A 21,758-nucleotide genomic window follows, 5' to 3' on the forward strand; every position below is an offset into this window, starting at 1 on the left:
ACGGATTTATCCGTTTCTATAACACCGGATTTATCCGTTTCATCGGATTTACCTGCTTTTTGTATATCAACAGGTTCACTTTTTTCAGTGTTAGTAAATTTAGGCATTTTAAATAATTCCGTGGAGCCTTTTGATTCCACTGTATCAAAATCTAAAACTGGCCTTGATATTTTAAAATTTAGTTCGTCAAAAATGACATCACGGGCTTTTATAAATTTTTGTGTTCTAGGATCCAAAATTTTATATCCATTTGGCTCATAGCCCACAAATTTACTTTTCCTATTTTTATCGTGGACAAAAACAGTAGAGCCAAAAATTTTTAAGTTACCTATATTTGGTTTTCTGTTATGCCACATTTCAAAAGGGGTTTTGTTTGGGCATAATGCTTTTGTTGGGGAAATATTTAATAAATACGTAGCAGTTAAAATTGCTTCTCCCCAAAAATATTTTTGTAAATTCGCATTATTTAATATAGCACGAGCTTTTTCTGTGAGTGTCCGATTCATTCTTTCAGCAACCGAGTTCTGCTGAGGAGTATATGGGACCGTTAAATGATATGTTATACCCTTTTCCTTGAAAAATGATTTCATATCATTTGAAATATATTCACGTCCATTATCACAGTAAACTTGTTCTACTTTTAGACTAAAAAGCACTTTACTTTTAGTTACGTAGTCTTTAAAAACTTCAAAAAGTTCTGACTTATGAGTCAATAGATAAACCACAGTGTAATGGGTGAATTCATCGATAAAAGTCACAAAATAATTTTTGTTATCGATTGTTACAGGGGTAATTGGCCCACATATATCCGAATGAATTATTAATAATGGACGATTAACATAAGATTTGTCTTTTTGTTTTGAAAATGGTAAACGTGATTGTTTTCCATAAATACATGCTTCGCATATCAAATTAGTAGGAACGAGATTTTTAATGACTTCACTATCTGCAGCCATTTTTCTTTTTCGCATTTCTATAAGTTTGTTTTTACTTATATGACCTAGTCTTTTATGCCATAGCATATAACTTTCGGTATCTTGCTTACAGGTATTAATTTCTGAATTTGTTTTCAGATTCAAATAATAAAACTGTATTATAATTAAATTTTTACATAACTCACCCTTAACCAATATTTTGTTGCATTTTTTAATTACAACTTCACCATTGTTTTCAAAATGTACCGACATCCCTGCTTCTTGAATCCTTCGAACAGACAAAATGTTATAGGGAATCTCCGGTGAGTAAAACACGTTTTGTAGTACGCCTTTAATGCCATCCTTAGTTATAACGTCGATGGTTCCTTTTTCGTTGACGTCCAGCGTTGTGTTCTCCTTTGCTACTCCAATTTCCAAGGGTTGTTCCAGTTGATTCAAAGTTGAAAAATATTCACGCTTGTTTGCAAAGTGGTCTGTTGCTCCAGAATCCAGCAAAAATTTTATTTCATTATTCGCAGTATATTTATTTATATATTTTGTTTCGCCAATCATAAAAGCAAATTTTTTGTCACTTGGGATAATTGTTTGAACTGCTCCAGATCTGGTCCATTCCTTAGTCCTTTTGTTTGAATTGCGATGTTTATTGTTCGAAATAAATTTCTTATAATAAAAACAGTTTGCTTTGATATGGTTAGAGCGTCCGCAATGATCACATTTTGTTCGATTTGACTTTACATTAAATTTTTTTTTTTTTTGAAAGTATTGTGATGTTTACGTTCATTTCTCATATTGTTTGTTGGTGTATTCAATTCAATCTGAAGCACTTTGGATGATGTATCTGTTTGATCAAGTTTTATTTGGTAATCAAGCAGCCTGGTTTTTACGAATGCCAGTGTCAAGTCCTTTTCCGCTAAAGTTTGTATGGCCGTCACAATTCCATCATAAGATGAAGGTAGCGATAAAAGTAATTGTGCCACTTTATTCATCTCGTCGACCTGAGCTCCTGCTGCTTGTAGCTCAGTGATTAACTCATCAAATTTTATGAAGTGATCAAATAAAGAGATATCGCCTTTGAATTTAAATGTTAAGAGCTTCTTCTGCACCGATAACTGGGTGGCCAAACTTTTACGCTCATAAATTTCGTCGAGCTTCTTAATTATGTCCAATGCTGTCTTTTCTTCAGTTATCATGCCAATCATTGTGTCGTTCAGATGCTCAATAATGCATCCTTTTGCAATTCGCTCCATTCTCCTCCATTCTCCTGAGTTTTTATTTTCGGAAGAGTTCTCTTCCAGTGCTGGAAGACAATTTTCTTCAGCAAGTAATGCTTTCAATCGAAATTTCCATATACTATAATTTTCTCCATTGAAAGGAGTTATATTCCTCTTATTTTTGGAATTTGACATCTTGGTACTTTTTTGTATTATATAATTTTATATAAAAGCACAACAATAATTAATTAATTAAACAAACACAGAAAGCAATGACTGGACCCATAACCTATTGGTATTTTCAGTTGAAATAATAATAAACGCTTTTGTATTTAAAAAAAACTTTTAATGCATACACTAAGGCTATCTTACAAAGAATGAAAAAAGAAGGAAAAAGAACAATTGTATTAAAGCATACAAATCATAGATATTAGGGAATTCCCCTTATAATATAAAAAACTCATAGGTTGCTTTTATTTAAATACTTACAAGTGATGACAAATAAAGTTATAAAGTTGAATACTAAAGGATTGTATTTTGCCTTAAGGTGCAAACTCAATAGACATAGAACAACGATGTCTTGGACAAAACGTCACCATGGACAGCTTTAACTTTGAGGTAGTTAAGGACTTTTGTATACCTAGGCACCGCTATAAACACAGACAACGACACCAGCGCTGAAATCAAACGCAGAATAACTCTTGCAAATCGCTGCTTCTTTGGACTTAGAAGGCAATTGAGAAGTAAAGTCCTCTCTCGAGCATCTAAAATCACCATCTATAAGACACTCATCATCCCAGTTCTCATTTATGGCGCTGAGGCCTGAACCCTGTCAAAGAAAGATGAGAACGTCTTAGGATGCTTTGGGTGATTTTTGATCACGTACGCCTAAATGGAGAATGGAGGAGAATATATAACGACGAACTGTACGGGCTGTACAGTGACACTGACCTAGTTAGCAGAATTAAAGTCCAACGGCTTAGATGGCTAAGTCATTTAGAGCGAATTGACATCAACGCTCCAGCCCGGAAGGTTTTCGAATCCAATCCTAAGGGACAGTGCAGGAGGGGAAGACCGCGACTCAGGTGGCGCACGCTGGTGGATTAAGACCTCAAAGAACTTGGAGTGTGAAACTGGAGACAACTAGCTAGTGACCGAGCTGACTGGAGACGCATGTAGGTTGAGCCCCAAGTCCTTGTGGTCAATCTTTAAAGTTTGACAGAAGCCCACCGAAACAACGATTTTAGGCAAGCATTTATTTCATCACTTTTTGTACCTCTTGACACAACTGGAAATATTTGCCGAAAATCACCAGTGAACCTTTATTTACCATAGTCGATTCAACCCACACAATAAACGTCGTTTCTTTAAGCACTTAAGCTCTTCCATGTATAGATTACTAATTATTGACTAACATTATCGGACTTTATTTATTCCTAAAACCTGTTCCGTGATATCCTCTTTCATTTAAAAAAAAACTGCGTGACAATTGGATACGAAGTTTCGAAGCCAAACCGTAACAAAGATTTACTCTTTTGCTTGTTTTAGTTTTATATACAATATAGATACTAGCTGACCCGACAAACGTTGTTTTATCATATATAAAATTTCTGGATAATATTTTGATAGAAATAAATAACTTATAGTAAGTTTGTAAGTGTTTAACGTGACAAAATATTAAAATAATTAATCAGCAAACATTTTTTTTATTAAAATTAATTGCTTAAAATTATACACATATCGTTAATTATGACTATAGTACAATAAAAACAATATTAATCTCTTAATGCAACAACAGAGTGTACAATATTTGTTGTGATCCCGTCTTTCATCAATACAAACAAACTGGATGCTTTGCCCACTCAGATTTACGCCACGTATAATTGTCCGTGTGAAAAAATTTCCAATTTAATTGACAATTGAAGGCGTTTGAATTAAATTGGTACATTTATGGGTATAATAGGGATTCACGGAGAAATTTTTTTTTAAATTATGGCTTCGATAACATTTTTCACTATTTTTTTTAATTACTAATCGCGTGCCGTTGCACAACCGTGGTGGGTTCAAATTACGAACCAAAATTACCTGAGATCCAACCTTCAGTTGTAAATTATGCGCTGGTATCCCTGGTAAAACCAATGAATTCAAAAAATAAGTTGGATAATTTACAGCTTTGGTAGCACAAACTGTATCAATAGATTTGTATGATACCAAGTCTCCTCGTACCAACTATTGTATCTTGAGATATAATTCATTGACATCCACATTTTACTGCTGAAATTGCTCTTTCTGTCGGCCGTTCATGATTTGTATATTGTCTGTGTACGGCGGGAATTATCTGGCCAATAAGAGCATCTTTTGAATCAATAATCTTGCAGCAATCGACTGGTAATTTCTCCTATATGTCACAATTGTTTTGAGAATGTTTCAGCGGGCGGATCTTGAAGCACTTTAACACGCATTTTTAATTCCAGTTATACTTTTTCAACATTACTCCACAGTGGCGTAAGCAAGCATTGATCTCATCAGCGTACGTTGAACGCGGAATACCGGGAAGTGTTTGACTGAAATCAGCTGAAAGGAGTAACATAGTGCCGCCAAATAGTCTTCTTTTCTTTTTTATATCTTTCAATGTCCTTTTCAACGCTTCCAGCGAATTTGTGTGTGTCATAGGTTTCTACTCTGAGCGTCGAACTTGTCGAGTTGTGAAAGCTGAGTAAGGTCAATGATTCTCGAGAATTTTCTCCAGATGAGTCCTGAAACTAAATAACGTTCTTATTCCTCTACCTTCCCAGAATCATCATCCATTCCCACACAAACAAGGCATACCAGCCTACGTTTATGTCACCAACTCCCATCCCACCTCCCACGTTGTAATGGCGTAAATACTAGACAACGCTCCTCTCTCCGATGCTCCTTCTCACTCTAGGTAACGTAGCTGAATTACTGTTACCGAATCCCAATCTTTTCCTTACATATCAGAATAATGATTTAACATCAACTGACTTCTCACCCTTTCTCTTCCTCCCCAACCACCTCTCATCTTTATTGGGCTGGATCTAAGGTGTTAAACGACCCGTGCCGATGATAAGCCTGGCTGGGGGCCCAATTCAAAAATAGCCCAGTCTCTAACGGAGTATCCGAATACCTGGTGACCTCCGGATTAACTAGCCTTATCTGTACATGCGAATCTCTGTGCAGATGGACCTCTTTTCTTCGCATCTCGTGGGACTAAACAAATCTAAAAACAAAAAATGAAAAAAAACAATAAGACCGGTATCTCTTCAGGACCGGGCGGCAGTTTGGCGTCAAAGCCTGCTGCCGTATCTCCTGTGGCCAACACAGAGAAGGAGTAGTAGCTAATTATGGACCCTCTTCTGCTGTTGGTAGCAACGAGAATATGAAGGTAGCAATACCTAATTTCAGTAGTGGCAGGGTTGTGAAAAATGGTCCTACCACTACTAATGAGAGTACATCCAGAAATGGAAAACTCTCAAAAAGCATTTATAGACAAAGGCGGCAAGCCTTAAAGGATACCGCAGAAAACCGCTAGCGTCGAATGTGCTGAAAGCATACTTGCTACCACAAGGACCAGTAAGGACTCTTCGTCTAAAAGAGAAAGGTCTCTTCAAGGGGGGCGTACCGACACCAAAACGGCCTCGGGTGCACAACACCAGCACTCCCCTCAATCCCTTGAAGAAACAATCCAGTTTTAGTGATGTAGTTTTAGGGCAAAGTTGTGGTTGCGTTCATTGACAGGAGCGATGATGATGGCACAATATTGGCTGATCGTTGGCAGTTGGTCAAAGTTAAGCTCGCGGGTGGCTTTTTGAGCATTTTGAGGGAGCTTTCAGGACCACTTCCTTCCATAAGCGAGGTTGTCGCTATGGAAGACATTCATAGCAGACCTAGAGCCCGCATTTGGATACCAATCGAACCTGTTGGTATCGAGGACATTCTCGAGATGATCAGAGTTTGTAACCCGTCCCTTCCGACGCATAACTGGAAGATAGCCAAGCTAGAGGAAGTGAAGGGTCTTTATAGGAGTGCCATTAAAGAATCCTCTGCTCCTCTAGCCCTTAACGAGGGCTCCATAAACTATGGCTTGGAATCCATTAAAATTCGAATATATAATATCTCCTAACAGAGGGTGACGATGCCATTTCTACAGCATTTTATTGTATTCACGAGTCAATTCAGTGTATTGAATCAGATGCATTTCTATACAGTAAATGCATACCAAAATGACTGACTGGTAAGTTGGCAATGATAACGCAAAGATCCTCAATAGCAATCAATGTTTTATTGTACATAGCGTCACATAGTACTATAGTTAGATCGTTGCATCGTGTACGATGTTGATGCAATTAAAAAATATCACTTGGGAATAAAAAAATAGATAAAAACCTATTTTCAGACGTACCGAATGTATATGCAAAATTTCATTGAAATTGGTTAAGCCGTTTCGGAGGAGTATGGCAACTAACACTGTGACAGGAGAATTTTATATATTTGATTCAAATCCTTTATATTACTGTCACAACCTGATTCAAAACTTATTGTTCCTGTGCTGAAATAAATACAAAATTGAATACTTACCGTTATTGAGTTGTTTCTTTTTCTTGGAAAGATTGTATTAATGATAGAAACATATGATTCTAAGCACTAGAAATTTAACCTAAGCAATCGCATTGGGAAGAACGGTCAATTCCTTCCAGTCTCTGTATTTCAATTACAACTTGTAGTTCAAATTGATTTTCTGATCATTACTAATTAATCTTAATTTGTATTAATTGTTACTATGTAATCAATAGCAATTAAATTATGTTTTTAATAGCTTTAAAATGGACTTAATGTAATAAAAGTGTCTTGGTTAGAAGCCTAACTCAAAACTATCTTTGAAATGACCTCTTTGTAACTTTTGTAACTTTTGTATCAATATGTAATAAATTAATATTATTATTAGATCTTTCATACAAAGTAATATAAATACCTTCTTGTTGAAAAAAAACACAAGTTCCATATGAACCTTAAGTCTTAAATTGAGATAAAATATAGGTTCCATGGAGCTTACTGATTTTATTATTGTAACTTTTGCACTCGAATTTTCACCAACAGGATCATTTCCATACAAATTGTCAACAATAATAATAAAGTCAAGTTTAAACAAATCGCAGATGTTGAAAAAAAAATTACTTAACTTTAATATTTGCAGATTGTGTGTTCTTTGTACTAAGCCACCATACATACAATACTCTCTTTAATGAATTGGTTTACCAAAGGCGAACTAAGTATCTATATTATCAAACTTTAAGCGTTCAATGATAGAAAAGAGCAAAACACTGAAATAAAAATAACAAATCGAGAATCAGACGAAAGAAAGACTTGGTGTATTTGTATTGTAAATAAGAAATAAATGAGAAATGTGAAAGAGAAACCATGTGGAAATTTTTGGTTTTGGTATTTTTGGAATTAACTTTTCGAGATAACCAAGGAAATCAAACTCTTCATGGTACTTCTACTAGGTATAACGTGAAACGTGCACCCAATGCCTGACGCTGACGCTGACAACTACGACGACGACGAGACGATGATGTCGAAGTTAGCTCCTCTGTGCTTGCTGGTCGCTGTCGCTGTAGCTGCTCGGTCTCAGTCTCAGTACTCTGATTCTCCTCCGTTCGGTTCGGTAGTTTCTTTTCGAAGCGATACGTTTTTGTTAGTTATCTTTAGGCTGTCATTTGATTCGGTTGGCTATGCAAAGAGAAGCCCTGTTTTTCCTTGATTATAAGATACTCTTTAAATAGATAGTCAATATTTGTACATTTGTTTTAAAATATCTCTTTTCGGAATCAAAGAATTAAAAGAATACAAAAAAAAAATACCAAAAATCAAAATAAGAAGAAACGAAGGAAACGCAAATAAAAATAACACAATTTTAAAATGTGCGCTCAGTAATTTCCTTTTCCGATCCGATCATTTTATATGTAGCTATATACTAATTTAAAAAGTATCTATATACAAATCTATCTACAAGACTAACACCCATACAAGTAAAAAATTGTGGTACACAAATACAAAGTTAGAATTAATATTCGAGTGATAACTTCGGGATTGAAATGTGTTTGGTTGAAAAAAAATAAAATACAAAAAAAGATAAAGTAGCTATCCAGTTAAGATTAAATATTTAATTTCTTAGCAGCAGCGCAGCGCCACCACTTAACACCACGTCTAGCGCCTCGCATTCGCATCACATCATAATACCTACCTGAGTCTCAGCATATGAATGTTCATTGTTCTTAATCGGGAGAACCGTCTTGAGCACATAACATCAACCATCAGTAAACAGGTAAGTCGCTTCGCTATACCATCAACGCAACAAGCTAGCCACTAGCTAAAGCCAGCATTTACCACTTCGAATTCGGATCTCGTCATCGCCATCGATCGCGATTGCGCGCTTAGTAAATCTGTACACGTGAACGCGAATTATACTTATACCTGTTGCAAAATAAAAGTCAAAAAAGGTGTTTCCTTTGAGTATGAGTTGAGTACCTACCTATAATGCCACATATTATAGGTACCTACAGGAACCTCTTCATCATCTTAAGATTCTTATGGAACATGGAGTGGAGGTAGATGGTTGGGGTTTTCAGAGTCACAGCATGCACATAATGAATTGACTCAACGCGATTTTTTGAAATAACTTCGGTTAGCCTTGAAAGTACGCACTCAATTTTTCATTGCGAGCCACAATTTTAGGCAAAAACAAAATCAATGGTGATTCGTTTTCGTGGTATTTCGTCTCACGATTTTGGCTAATTGCTGCTCCTATTTTATATAGCTTCTTAAGCTTACACTACCTGACAACTTGTTTTATATTGTATTATACGACTTTAATAATTAAGTCTAGTTTAGGTCGCTGTTTTTATAATTTTTAAACAAAAATCATTAACACGAAAAATCGCTAATAAAAGTGTCTGGGTGAGAAAAAGACACATTTTTAAAACTTATGTGTAATTTCTATCCACAATAATTTCAAACTTGATCTCATTTTTTTGGTTTTCCTAACATCAAATTGTTTGAATTAAAAATAATCGAAATATTTAGATTACATCAGCAGAAGTTTATTTTTTTTATTTTTAAGATGGACAAAATATTTTGTTTAAAGGGGGATTAATTTGTGTTACAGATGCCCACCCGAAATGACATTTTAAGTGAAGGTAATGCTAAGTTGTCACATGCTAGGGCAGCAGCTAAAGGTACCTAGATTGAGAGGTTTAATCAGAAGTTACTATTGTTTACCAGGGTTATTTGCCTTTCACATACGTGAGCAGAGTGTTGTTATTTTTGTTTGTATACTTGTTTAAGGTTAATGCTACGCACCTATAAATATTAAGAATACGTATCTACATACTTTTGTATAAAAGTACTTAATACTCTCTTTAGGACAGTGCTGGATTTACTGATAAAACAAGCTTAACTTATGTTATAATTTCGCAGAGGCAGAACTGGCGCCATACTTATAAATTAATATTTCGTATATAAATTTAGGCGCTTAGAAAGGCGGCCTTTATAATTTCATTTCTACGTCTTAAAGTGATATTTATTTCATACATTTTTTAAAAGAAAATTTAAATTTGTTTGTTAGTGCTTGGGACTATCATTGAGCTTAAATCAAATTTTCGAATCCTAGACAAAGGCCTGAGTCAAATAGATACTGCTTCTGGAAAACTTTTCTTAATAATAAAAAGTGTTTCTCATAGCAGTTGAAACTCAATAGAACATAAGTGTTATGTTCTGCAGCACATGTTTTAAGAATAGTTCTGTTCTACTAATTTTTATATTGGGTCTGCTCTTCTTTTAAAATTTCACTCTAAAATCAGAAATGACTTTTCTGTCTTTTTTAAGTTTACCATTTGACTTTCCAAAACAAATTCATGACGTAAATTTATCTAATCCGGAGACAAAAAATTCAATCCGAATTCTGAAAACTCGTTTCGATCTGAATCTTTTGGTTTTTCTGTTAAGCCCCCCATTACGAATACTTACAATTTTAAGTTCTCCATGGGCTTTCAAATCATCAAACCAAATTATTAATGGCTGAATCACAAACACGATTTAGCTACAGCGTCACCTGACGTTTACGAGTTCAGCCATTCAGCTTCAACGTTCAACCTCACGTTTCGTTTGACAATCGTAAGGAAAAGAACGTAATGTGCCTCCAAACGGAAGCTCTGGTTCAATTATCTGAACATTTGCTTTGTCTGACAGCTCAACACGTCGATAACAAATGTTAACAAACAAAATATTTGCTTTTTGGAGGGATGAAATAATAGAAATGTCATTTAAAGCTATCTCGAAGCAGGCCCATAGTAACGCAAATGAAGCCGAAGCTGAGGCGTGTTTGTGATTCAGCCATACAGGTTTTAAGGGAATGGCATTGACATAGGTAAATTTTTTAAGACAATAAAACTCTTTTAATTTCTGGAATAAATCCACCCATTCAAATTGGCTCGGAACCAAATGGATCGTTCGCGTTTTTCCGACTGAAGACTTGAAGATCATTCTAATTGGAGTTAATTAACCCTGTTCGGACAGGCAAACAAATTGACAAACCATTCAAAATACATACCTGCAACTGCCATAAATCTATTTGCATTATTTAAATCCAAAAACTCCTTTATAATTATGAAATAATTTCAATGAAACTGGTTTGTCTTTTGTACTTTTCAATTCCAACGAACTTGGATATCCTGGTCTTACGTAGAGGACATTTTTTTAAAAAAAGAAAGTGCTTCGTGTTTGACCTATTCCCAATGACAACAAGTGTGTTTAGAATCCGGATTTGGTTGCTGCTTTGTATCTCTTTTGTTTTGTTTTATTTCTTAAAAAATATGTTGATATATTAACTAAACGATTATATCTTCTAGGAATTAACCCCGAACCTTATGTATTGCAACTGCACGCACATATTACGTACGAAATTTCATATTTTCGATTTGTCGTGTGATAAAATTGTAAATTTTTGTAATTTTTTTTAAGTGCAGGTAGATATGTAGTTTCTTGTACCCAGTTTTCTAAGAATAGAATCAAAAGTAAGAATTCCAACCAAGCAAAATTTTGCGGCATTCTCCGATAAAGAGGATTTTTTTCTTCAAAAAGTGACCAATAAATTACTTACAATGACAATAAGGTCTTTCAAGTAAGGCATTCTACAATCGACACATCTATGGCCATTGATGTTTACAAAATTCTCCGTGAACAAACGATTTCTGTTCCTCTACATTGATAGAATGACCTTTTTTGATCAATTTTAGTATTTGACACACTTTTGAAGTGTATACCTAACAGAATTTTTCATTGAACATTTGAAAATGTACGCTGTATGTCTGGTCGCTACGGCTTCTTTTGAGATATTCTATTTCCGGATTGGATGTATTTACTGTTGACACCGAATGCATAAACTGCATTGTTGTATTCTTCGAACTTCTTACTCTACATTAAGCGGGACTATTATATTATTCTGCAATTATTCATTTTAATAAAAATTAAATACTTTTATAATGAACATTGAATTATTAGGGGAGATACAACGTACCAACGAATATACAAATGTTTTCGAAAAAAGAATAAGAGTGTACCTTCATTTCAAAAATTATTTTTATTACTAATTTCAAATAAATGAATCCCATTTAAGATACTTTTGTTTCATGATTACTTAGAATGAGTGACCATTATTGAAATCATGAAACGCTATGCACCCTCGGTCAAATAACTTTCGCAAGGAATAAGTTAAAGCTCGGAGGTATACATTAAAAGGGTGATCTTTTATCTTTATCCTTAAAGGTTTTTCAATAAGAGCGGGTAGATGTTAAAATGATTTTAAACCAGTTGTGTGGTTGTAACATATTTTTTTTGTATTCGAATGGACCATATCGTCGCTGTATATCGCATGCCTCGTGACCTAGAAAAGTTCAACCTTTCGGATCTAATAAAAAACAGTTAGTTTCAAAGTTAAACATTTGATCTACAGCGAGTATATACATATGTATTTACATATATATAACATATATATAAACCTACAGTTTCAGGGATCCAAATGGTCCAATTTTCAATAATTTGGGATATAGCCTGTGTTATTTTATGTTCGTTTAAATTATTTGTATTTGCGATTTTAAAAAATTTCACAAAAAAACGTCTATCGTTTCGCAAACCTTGGTGGCAAGAAAGTACTACCTTACCTTAAAATCGCTCATGGAAAATTTCAATCGTGGCTTCCACTGTGGTGAACGTAGCGTGATTTTATTTTAATGCCCGCTATTTCGTCTAGGTGTTTATGGTTTAATTTGGGCCAACATTTTTTGGTAATTATAGTTCTGTAGCACTCATTGTTGACGATGATCACCTCAACAGCGTAGTTTTCCAAAATAAACCGACTAACGCAGCCACGTGGTGGGTCCATAACCTCACACAACAGTGGATGCCTTGTGGACCTCGCGAAAGAAAGACCCATTGAGGGGCCGGTTATAGCTATCAGTAAAATCCATCAGTAAAACTTTTGCTTTCAGCTTTTGAAAATGTAACAGATTTATTTCTAGCAAAAAAATTGATGCAATAAGATGAATCCTATATTCAAGAACTTTTTCAAAAGGAAACAATGCATTTTAAGTTTTATTTAATTTATAAATCCGTTTTTATTTGTTTAATGATGAATTGAATTTTACTGAGCAGTTGACTGTCAAAAGTCAAACAAAATTCCATTTCGTTTTACTTTTGGTGTTCCAATTTTGTGCTGTTCCCATCACGTCATTAAAAACTTTACTGATGAAACAACAGTCAAAACAAACTCTTTAAATAGAAACTTCAAAATGACATTTAATTTAATGACGTAAATTTACTGATTGCTGGTAAAGACTCATCAGTAAAACTTTCTTCCAGCTTCAAATTTTACTGATGGATCTTACTGATAGCTATAACCGGCCCCTTATCCAACAAGAGGCTGTGTCTATGGTCTTTTGACTTGGAAAGAAGATTTAGCATAAGACCCAAAAACACTCTATATAAAGATATAAATCCTTCGTACGTATCACCCTCCAAAACCCATTTGTTTACATTGTTGTATTTGTAATGTGGAAGAATTTAACAAGAAATATTGACATGTTTTCACGCATACATAGACACACTTACTGAGTTTTTTGGGGAAATTTAATAAAAAAGTTTATGAGGCTGATTTCCGGTTAACTTGTAGGCAAACCAAGATGTCTACCGAGGATTTATATCTTTATATAGAGTGTTTTTGATAAGACCCAATACCAAATTTGTATTGAAACACTCTTTTACACAAAGCGTACAAATTCAATGCTCAACACTGTTGCAGATGTGAACCATAAGTGTAAGTTTAATTTAAAGTTGTACATGCAAGTTTTACGACATATTTTGGCTTCTTAAGTTCAGTAGAGACGTTCAGTCGTCGTAGTGGATTGTTTCCAGTCAACAGTTAAAAAACCTCTCATATTACAAGTCAAATAAACTTGTGTCAAAGTCTTAGTTAATTAAATGTAATTTATGTTCATCGAGGTAATTGATCGTGAAAATCGTAAGTTTGTTCCGATCCGAAGATGTTATAATATGTTCTTATTACCTAAACAAAATTGTGACCACCTACCGTTACACTCCGCTTGAAAAAAACACCCTTTTCGAGGTATCAGATCGGAAATCAGAGAATAAATATTTCTGCAGAGTTTTGCTGCCGGACAAAATCGTTGTAATGCATGCGTTATTTTTCCTGAAGAATTTTGCCGGCATGCATCGCGAGAGTAGAAAGTTACGTGAAAAATAGATTCGGAAATGTCTCCAATTTACATACATATTTGGCTCAAAATCACCAAGGTTGCAAATTTCAAAATTGGTTTTATGACAAAAAAATTGCAAGCTATAATGATGACTTTTTGCTTATACTGTTTTAAAATTTGTATATTCATAAACTTTGACAGGGCAGTGCACAGAATTCTATACTTTTCAATTCGGGAACGTTTTTTTTAAGTTTGATAAAATCAACGAGAACAAAACAAAGCACATAATTTAAGCTTTGTTTAATAACATGGGTATATTATGTATCTATATTAAATAAGTAATAATGAAAACAATACATACAAAATCTTATATAAGGAAAATACGTCAAATCATATCCGGGAACGTTCCTGAAATGACCGTTTACGAAATATTGATTTCAAATAAGCGAGTACTTTGATTATATGGCGTCATCTTAAATAAGGCGATCTGACTTTGTCAATGAAAAATATTTGAGGTTACTTTGTTATTTCGTTTCGTGAGAAAGAATTTCACCAATGATTTAATGTAATAAATACGTTCATGGAATGGCGGACTACTGATGCACGTTCTCCGAATAATGAAAAGAGAGTTACTTACCATTTAGATATAATTTATTTTACGATAAATACTTTGACAGCCGGTTTTGTTATTATTGTCATTCTTGACTGACGTTTGACACCGAATGGCTGCTACTTGCGCGGTATCGGACTGATATATTCTGGCAAATCTGTTGCTGCTTTCAAACGATGACAACTTCAGTCAGCTGTCAAATAAATATAATTCCTTTTCGCCGCCTTTTTGTGATCGATTTCAAGTTCCGCCTTCAGCGTTGATCACATCCAACTCGAATTAAAATATAAATATTTAAATAAATTTAAGCTTAACCATTGTCTATCGTCTTTTATTTTGGGTACTAAATCTATCACGGACAAACTATTTTTGCATGTTTATAGTTAAAAATAAATAATCTTTTAGTATCCTTTCTAAAACATGATTTTGTATACAAAATACATTAAGTAATGACCGGGGTTAAATACCTTACTTCTTATTGAAGATGGCAAATTAGGACACGTTCCCGAATTAATTTTCTATGCTATTGATTTCAATTAAAATTTAATTTATTAATAAATTATATTGTTTGAAAAAAAACAAACAAAACAGGTTAGTTTTAGTATTTTATTAATTTTTTTCTTAATTTCATAAGTCCAGATTTAAGACATTAAATTGCTGGAAAAACCAATTATGCACCTTGATGAATTTAGGCCATGTATCCGAGATGATTTCGATTACTATTCGAAAACACTGAAAATAGTTTGAAAGTTCTAAGCTTGAAATTATGACACGTTAATCAAACCAATTGGCTTGGACATATGATTGATTTTGTATTCATTCATTGGAATATTATAATTAAATGGTTTTAATGATCTTTAATATACTAGAAGTAACTGGTCATTTGTATATGTATATGTATTTATTTAAGCCTGAATGCAGATCACATACAAAAAACTCTAGTCTCAAATAAAAAACATTTTAACCTCTATACATAAATATGACTTTTTCTTAAAGCTTGAAGGTACGACCAAGACGAACAGTTGGTCGTGTTTGTTGTGGTATTTTCTTCAAGATAAATTAAATTAATTAATAATGAATTAATTAATGAAGATTACGAATTTACATGTATGTATATGTAAATAAATCATTTTATTATTACTGTAGGTGTATTTTAAATTACACAATTTCAGTTTATTTAATGTTTTTCGCATTTCAAATTTTAAATTTAGGGTGAAATGTTGGTTGCATCAACCTTGAAGGCCGACTTATAACAATTAACAAATATTATAGAAATTGATTTTAGTGTTTGAACATTACATCTTATATGTTCAACCAATGAAGACAAGGCTATCCTAACTTCGCCCATAAACTACTACACCTATGGTTTATCCAAAAATCTTAGACCGATTCTCCGAATTAAAAATAATGGTCGACCACCAGAAAGTTATTTCACAGCTTCTTAGCTTGTGACTAATTTTGAATGAAACATTTCCAAAAAATGTATTCGTCATTAATTATGACTCATCTGCAATCGGACCTTCAAATTTGAAATAGTTTAATAGAAAACCACGTTTGGGTTTTGATCGACCGACGTTTCTTAAATACAAAAAAAAATATTATGGCTATTGCTTTGCAACTAAACGCTTGACTAATTCTTGGTAATATTGTAGATATAAAGTTTAATGCACACACATTTTCGGTATATACTCATGCAAATCCAGCACTGGATGGCTTATGCTTAAATACCGACATGCGTTGGATACAAATACATAAGCGTTGAAAAGTGATATAAATAAAGTTACTATAATAGCAGTTTGTTAGAATGGAGTAGCAAAGCAATCTCGAATAGGGTTGCCATGACCAACTAGCTCAATAGCCCAATTAAAAAACATTTGCTGTTCAAAATCGGAGCCAAAAAGGTAGCCCAAAGAATAGCCATATTTCAATATATAAAAATGTGGAAGCTTTAATAAAGGGTATAATTTAATTTAATTTAATAATGTTTCTTTTTTGAATGATTCTATCTTAGCGGCTAGTTTTGCTTTTTTTTAATAGAATCCATCATAAACTTTGTGTTGTTTACAGTTTTTAACATCTTAGAGAAATTTAAAATTTTTAAATTTAATCAAGTAAAAAAATTACTGATTTAACCAACAGCAAAAAGAAGATACGAAGCTACTTTTTTAAATAAAATACCTCAATTTAATGACATACATTGGTGCATTCTGATTACTATAAATGCTTATTAGTGAAAAATTATTAGTTTCAATTTTTAATAAAGGATTTTATGGATATTTATAACCAGCACCATCTTCATTTCGTCTTCGATTGTTTCGGTTTTGATTATTTCCGTTGTTGGTCATGTCGCCACTGTCTGTTTGTATTTAGTTTTATTGTTTCTGCAATTTGCGCGAAGCCAACAAAATTTTATCAAAATGTTTTCAAAAATAGATAAACGTAAGGACCTTAAGGCGAGTATGCTATTACACTTAGAATATTTACATGTAAATATCTTAGGCTATTTACACGTGGACAAATTAAAACAAAATATTAGGAAACATTGGAGAAATGATTTAAATCGAATTGACCAAAAGAACTTATGAAAATGTTTTAAAAAAAGTATGTTTTGCTATGTTTCCACCAAAGGTTTATCTCAGTTTAGATTAAATAAATCCACATGGCATTTCCACCGCACATGTAGATTTAAGAATGATTATATTTGACAGCACTTTTTAAAATGCAAATGGTGTTTCGATGTTTCTTATGAAGGGCAAGTAAGATAGCTTGAATTGTGTTAAACAATGAAAAACATGCAAATAAACAGACCATAACGCATTATTTGTAAGACCAACTCCTCTACACAGGTTTTTCTTCACAAATTTTGACTCGACTCCGATCCCCGATCAGATTCGAGGCGAATCAAGCTCATTTCAACTCGGTTCAGGTACATACAGAATTGAAGCTCGCTTCAACACCACATATTAATGTCTACGAACAAACCCCCTCCTTGAAGCAATTGATAAATGAACTTTTTTTTTAAAGAATCTCAATTTCTAGTTGTTTTCTGGCCATTTCTTATTGAAAATTGTTAGTTTTTTTGCTATAAATTAGTTTCAACATTTGATTTTCATAAAACTTTCTTCGTTTTTTGGCAATTTCTCACTGTACTATTTATGGAATATCAAAAAAACGCACTTATTATGACAAAACAACAATTATCAAAATGAAAACATAGAAACAATGGACATCCCTTCAATTAGAACTTATTTTTATTAAGACAAAATTGTGGAATTCGGGTAACTTATATCACAAAAGATTATATTTAGATGCGATACCATACATTTTTTACGGCAATTTTTCAAAAAGCTATTCGAATTTCCGATATGTTACTTAATCTGGCAAGCCTGTGCTGGAAGAGCGATTATCACTTATTTCAAATCCTACACAGAACATACTTAACACATACTATAATACAAAATTAATACAGACTGTGTATCGGCCTTTAATTAGCTTGCATTCATTCATTTATTTCTTCGACTTCGGTTTACAGCAGGTTTGACATTTTTTTTGGGATCTCTGTTGATCTATTTTGTTTTTCAATTGAATCAATCAATGATTAGGTCGATTAAATCAACTTTTTATAATAGTTCTTTAAACTGTTACAATATCTACGAAAATCGATTAAAAGAAAGATGACAAATATTTTGTATGCATCTAGAATTCCACATAAAGCGGAGCGGGCCGGGCCGGGCCGGGCCGATGCGACACGCTCGGCACCGCGGTGCATTGCAGAAACCTCTTAAAATTATTTAAAAGCTGATCAAAGAATGCACCAACGATGGAATCACGACGCGACGAGGATATTTTCAAATTGAATTCTATTTACGTTTTGACTTGTCATGAGAATCCAAGCAGTTTATTTATTTATTTATTTTTGTAATGTTGGGACTTGAGAGCAAAACAAAGACGCAAAGCTAACAAAAAAGATCACGACTGAAAAATGTCGTTAACCTTTCTCTGATAAGAAATATAGAACACTTTTATTATACATATCTAGTATAAAATTGTTGATGTTTCATTCGAATAACAGTGATTACAAAAGTGTACCATTTTCAATAAGGTCAATTTTATGGTTTTAATGTAATACAGAGTGGGTATATTTTTTTAAGAAAATCTGATTAAAACAAACATTTTAATTCTTAAAAGTTTCGTGTTAATGAGGTTGGAAAATAATTTGTGAGCATATAATTTACTTTGGTATTTGCATAAATCTAAATACTTACAGTGGTAGACAAGAACTTAGCACACTTATTTGATGAAATGAAAAATCTAGTATTTAAAAGTTTTTGTTGCACGTTTATTTTATTTGTAAGCAATATGGTGGGATATATGTTTTTACCGAAAAGAACATTGTACAAGTTATACCTGTAAAAAAGATATTGAAATTTTTTTAAAAACAACTTCTTTTATCTGGACATTTGTTTAGCACACTTTAAGTTTTAAATGGATTACTTTTAATGTATGCAACTTACCATTATGGAGGATTCAGTATTTGGTAGGGAATCCCAAGGGCCGATCCAGACTTCTCACACTTAGATGAAATTTTACTCACTGCTTAAAAATGTTCTTTAGTGTTTTGTAAAGGAGGCTAACAAAATTTAAATAACATAATGTGTACGAGTATATTAACAAAAGTTTTCTAAATATGCCCTATTAAAGAGCTAAAACACAATAGTTTAGAGAGTTTTCGCTGAATTTCACGCAGAAATGTAAGCAATTGTTTTGAATCGTAGCTTTTTTTTCCCAAAACTAAAATATAATTTTATTGTATCCATTTCTATTTATGCTAAGAACGCTAAAAATTAAAAATCCTGAAAATGAGAGAGGATCTGATATGAAGAAATGTCGGCCTTTTTTGACGAAGTTTTTTCGACCTCAATTTTCGGGAGTCTATTATTACTATCGCTATCAGTCTGCGTACTCGTAATTTCATCTTAAAGGAGTCAACAAAACTTTTTAGAAAGAAAAATATTTGGTTCTTGAGTTTAAGGAAATAAGTGCTTTTAAGTACATCATTTCTCTAACAAATTAAATTAAAACAAATTAGGGTATAAACAAATATGTTGGGAAAAAACGATTGTGTGGCACTCACAAATTACACGTTTCAGAATCTCTTTTAACTTCAAATCTCAAGAGATTCAAAGCTTGTATATCAATAAATATGACCCGTTTATTATATTTTTCAATTAGCCATTAGTTTAACAAAAGTGTCACTTTTGCTGTTTTGGACATTTATATTATTGAAATTCGTGTTTAAATATTAGTTCTAGAGCATCCAAAGCAAATTCACTTCAAAAGTATATTTATTCAATTTTTTAAGATCTTTTAAGATGTTTTGTATTCAACAGAAAACCAATTTTGAAATAAATAAAATGCACGACTGGGTCGCTAGGACTTGCAATTTTTTCCAAAAAGTCTGTTTAATAATATTTCCTACATTTAAAGATTTAAAAATGTACCTGCAAAATAAGTTTTTCTCAAAAATTTAAATACCATTTATTTTTCAAAAAATCTAGATTAATTTATTCTTTTCGAAAATCATTTTAAATTTTAAATTTTGTCTTAAAAATATTGTTGGTAAGCACTAAATAAAGAGCTTATAAATATATGTTCATTTTACATTTAAATTTCGTAAAAAAATGTTACTAACTTATAGAGTTTTGTAAACAAATTAATATTTTTTTAAACAAATACATTTTTTATCATAAAAAATCATCATCAATTTGATCATCAAAAAAGCTTACACATAAAGAGATGATTATTGAAATCGGTCGATTAGTTCTTGAGATACTTAAAAACAAAATAAAGGTTTTTGAGGAGCAATACCAAAATATGTTTTTCTTGTAGAAAGAATTCAAATTAAAAAAAAAAACAAATTTAGAGAAAGTTTTAGAAAAATCACATGTTTTAATTAAAAAATTTGTATAGGGACTGCTGTTATTTTTCGTATTAATAAAATGAAAAAAAAAATGCCTTACGCTAATCGGCTGAAAACCTTAATTTCAATAAACACAACTGTTTCGACTGTTGGAGCCAGGAAAAACAGACAGACGGACGGAATCAAGGAACCCACTTTGTCATATTTGATTAAAAGCTTTAGTTCGAAATTGTTTACTAATGCAAAACTTACCATATAGTTCCTATAAGTGTGTGAAAAAAAAATTAATAATAAAATTGAAGGCTAGTTTGTTTAATTTAAAGGCAACTTAACATTAAATTGAGGACCTCTTCTTCAAGGTTTCTTCTTAAGAACCTGCATATTTGCTCTTTTTTTTAGAAAAAAATTTCATGAAAATAATTTTAAGCATTACTAAAGTTTTTTTCAAATTCTAAATTGAGTGAAAAAAAAATGTTTTTGACAGCAAACCACTTTTTGGTGATATTGTTAAATTACTAATAAATATATATATGAAATCTTTACTTATACAACTTAACTGTATAAGATTTATGGCTCATAAGAACCCCCCCCTGAATCGTCAGTTGGTCAAAAGTTGATAAATTTGTACTGCGTTTTTGGAAACGGCTGCATTTCCGATTCATATTATGGTCTTGGTCCAGTCCTCAGTTAAAAGTAGTACCTTTAGTAACAAAAGTTTAAGGAAGTAAAATACAAATGTAGTTTTCATATACAAAAAATAAACAACTCAAAATATAATGGGGGTCATATCCATTAACGAATTCCTACGAAAAAGCAAACAAATTATCACCCCTACGACCCCCCCCCCCCCTTTGGATCCGCCATTGGAATCCTTTGTCTTTTATGACTGCACTGACTCTTCCAGGCAAACTTTCAATCAAAGCCACACCATATATATATATTTATGGTGTGTCTATGCCACACATCGTTGTCTTGGAATGCTATACCATGCATCTTGAATGAACTACCATTATTCTTTCAAATTTTTCGGCTTTCCCCATTATTCCACAAATTTTCGATCGGGTTAAGATCGGGTGATTGCGCTGGCCGCTTTAGAACACTAATTTTATTGACCTCTAAGCAATTCTTCACAAGTTGTGATGTGTGCTTAGGGTCATTATCATGCATACATTTCCATAGAAGTGCTAAATTTGCTTCTGAAAATGGAATGGTGTACCAGTGTACTTTAATACACATGTTGGTCAAATTTTTGTGTCAATTTTTACTAAAGGACCAACGCGCGCCGTGCCAGGA

The 21,758-nt window shown here is 32.9% G+C and overlaps 1 protein-coding gene across 1 annotated transcript in view; it reads left to right on the forward strand.

Annotated features, from left to right (window-relative positions):
- Nucleotides 1–7,835: 7,835 nt before the first annotated feature.
- The window catches only part of LOC129948997 (uncharacterized), a 36,780-nt gene continuing 22,857 nt past the window's right edge, over nucleotides 7,836–21,758 (forward strand). The window contains exon 1 of the mRNA XM_056060178.1: nucleotides 7,836–8,492. The gene's annotated coding sequence lies outside the window, so the exon portion shown is untranslated. The remainder of the gene's footprint in view (nucleotides 8,493–21,758) is intronic.

The sequence above is a fragment of the Eupeodes corollae genome, chromosome 3 (assembly GCF_945859685.1).
Source record: "Eupeodes corollae chromosome 3, idEupCoro1.1, whole genome shotgun sequence".
NCBI lineage: Eukaryota > Metazoa > Arthropoda > Insecta > Diptera > Syrphidae > Eupeodes > Eupeodes corollae.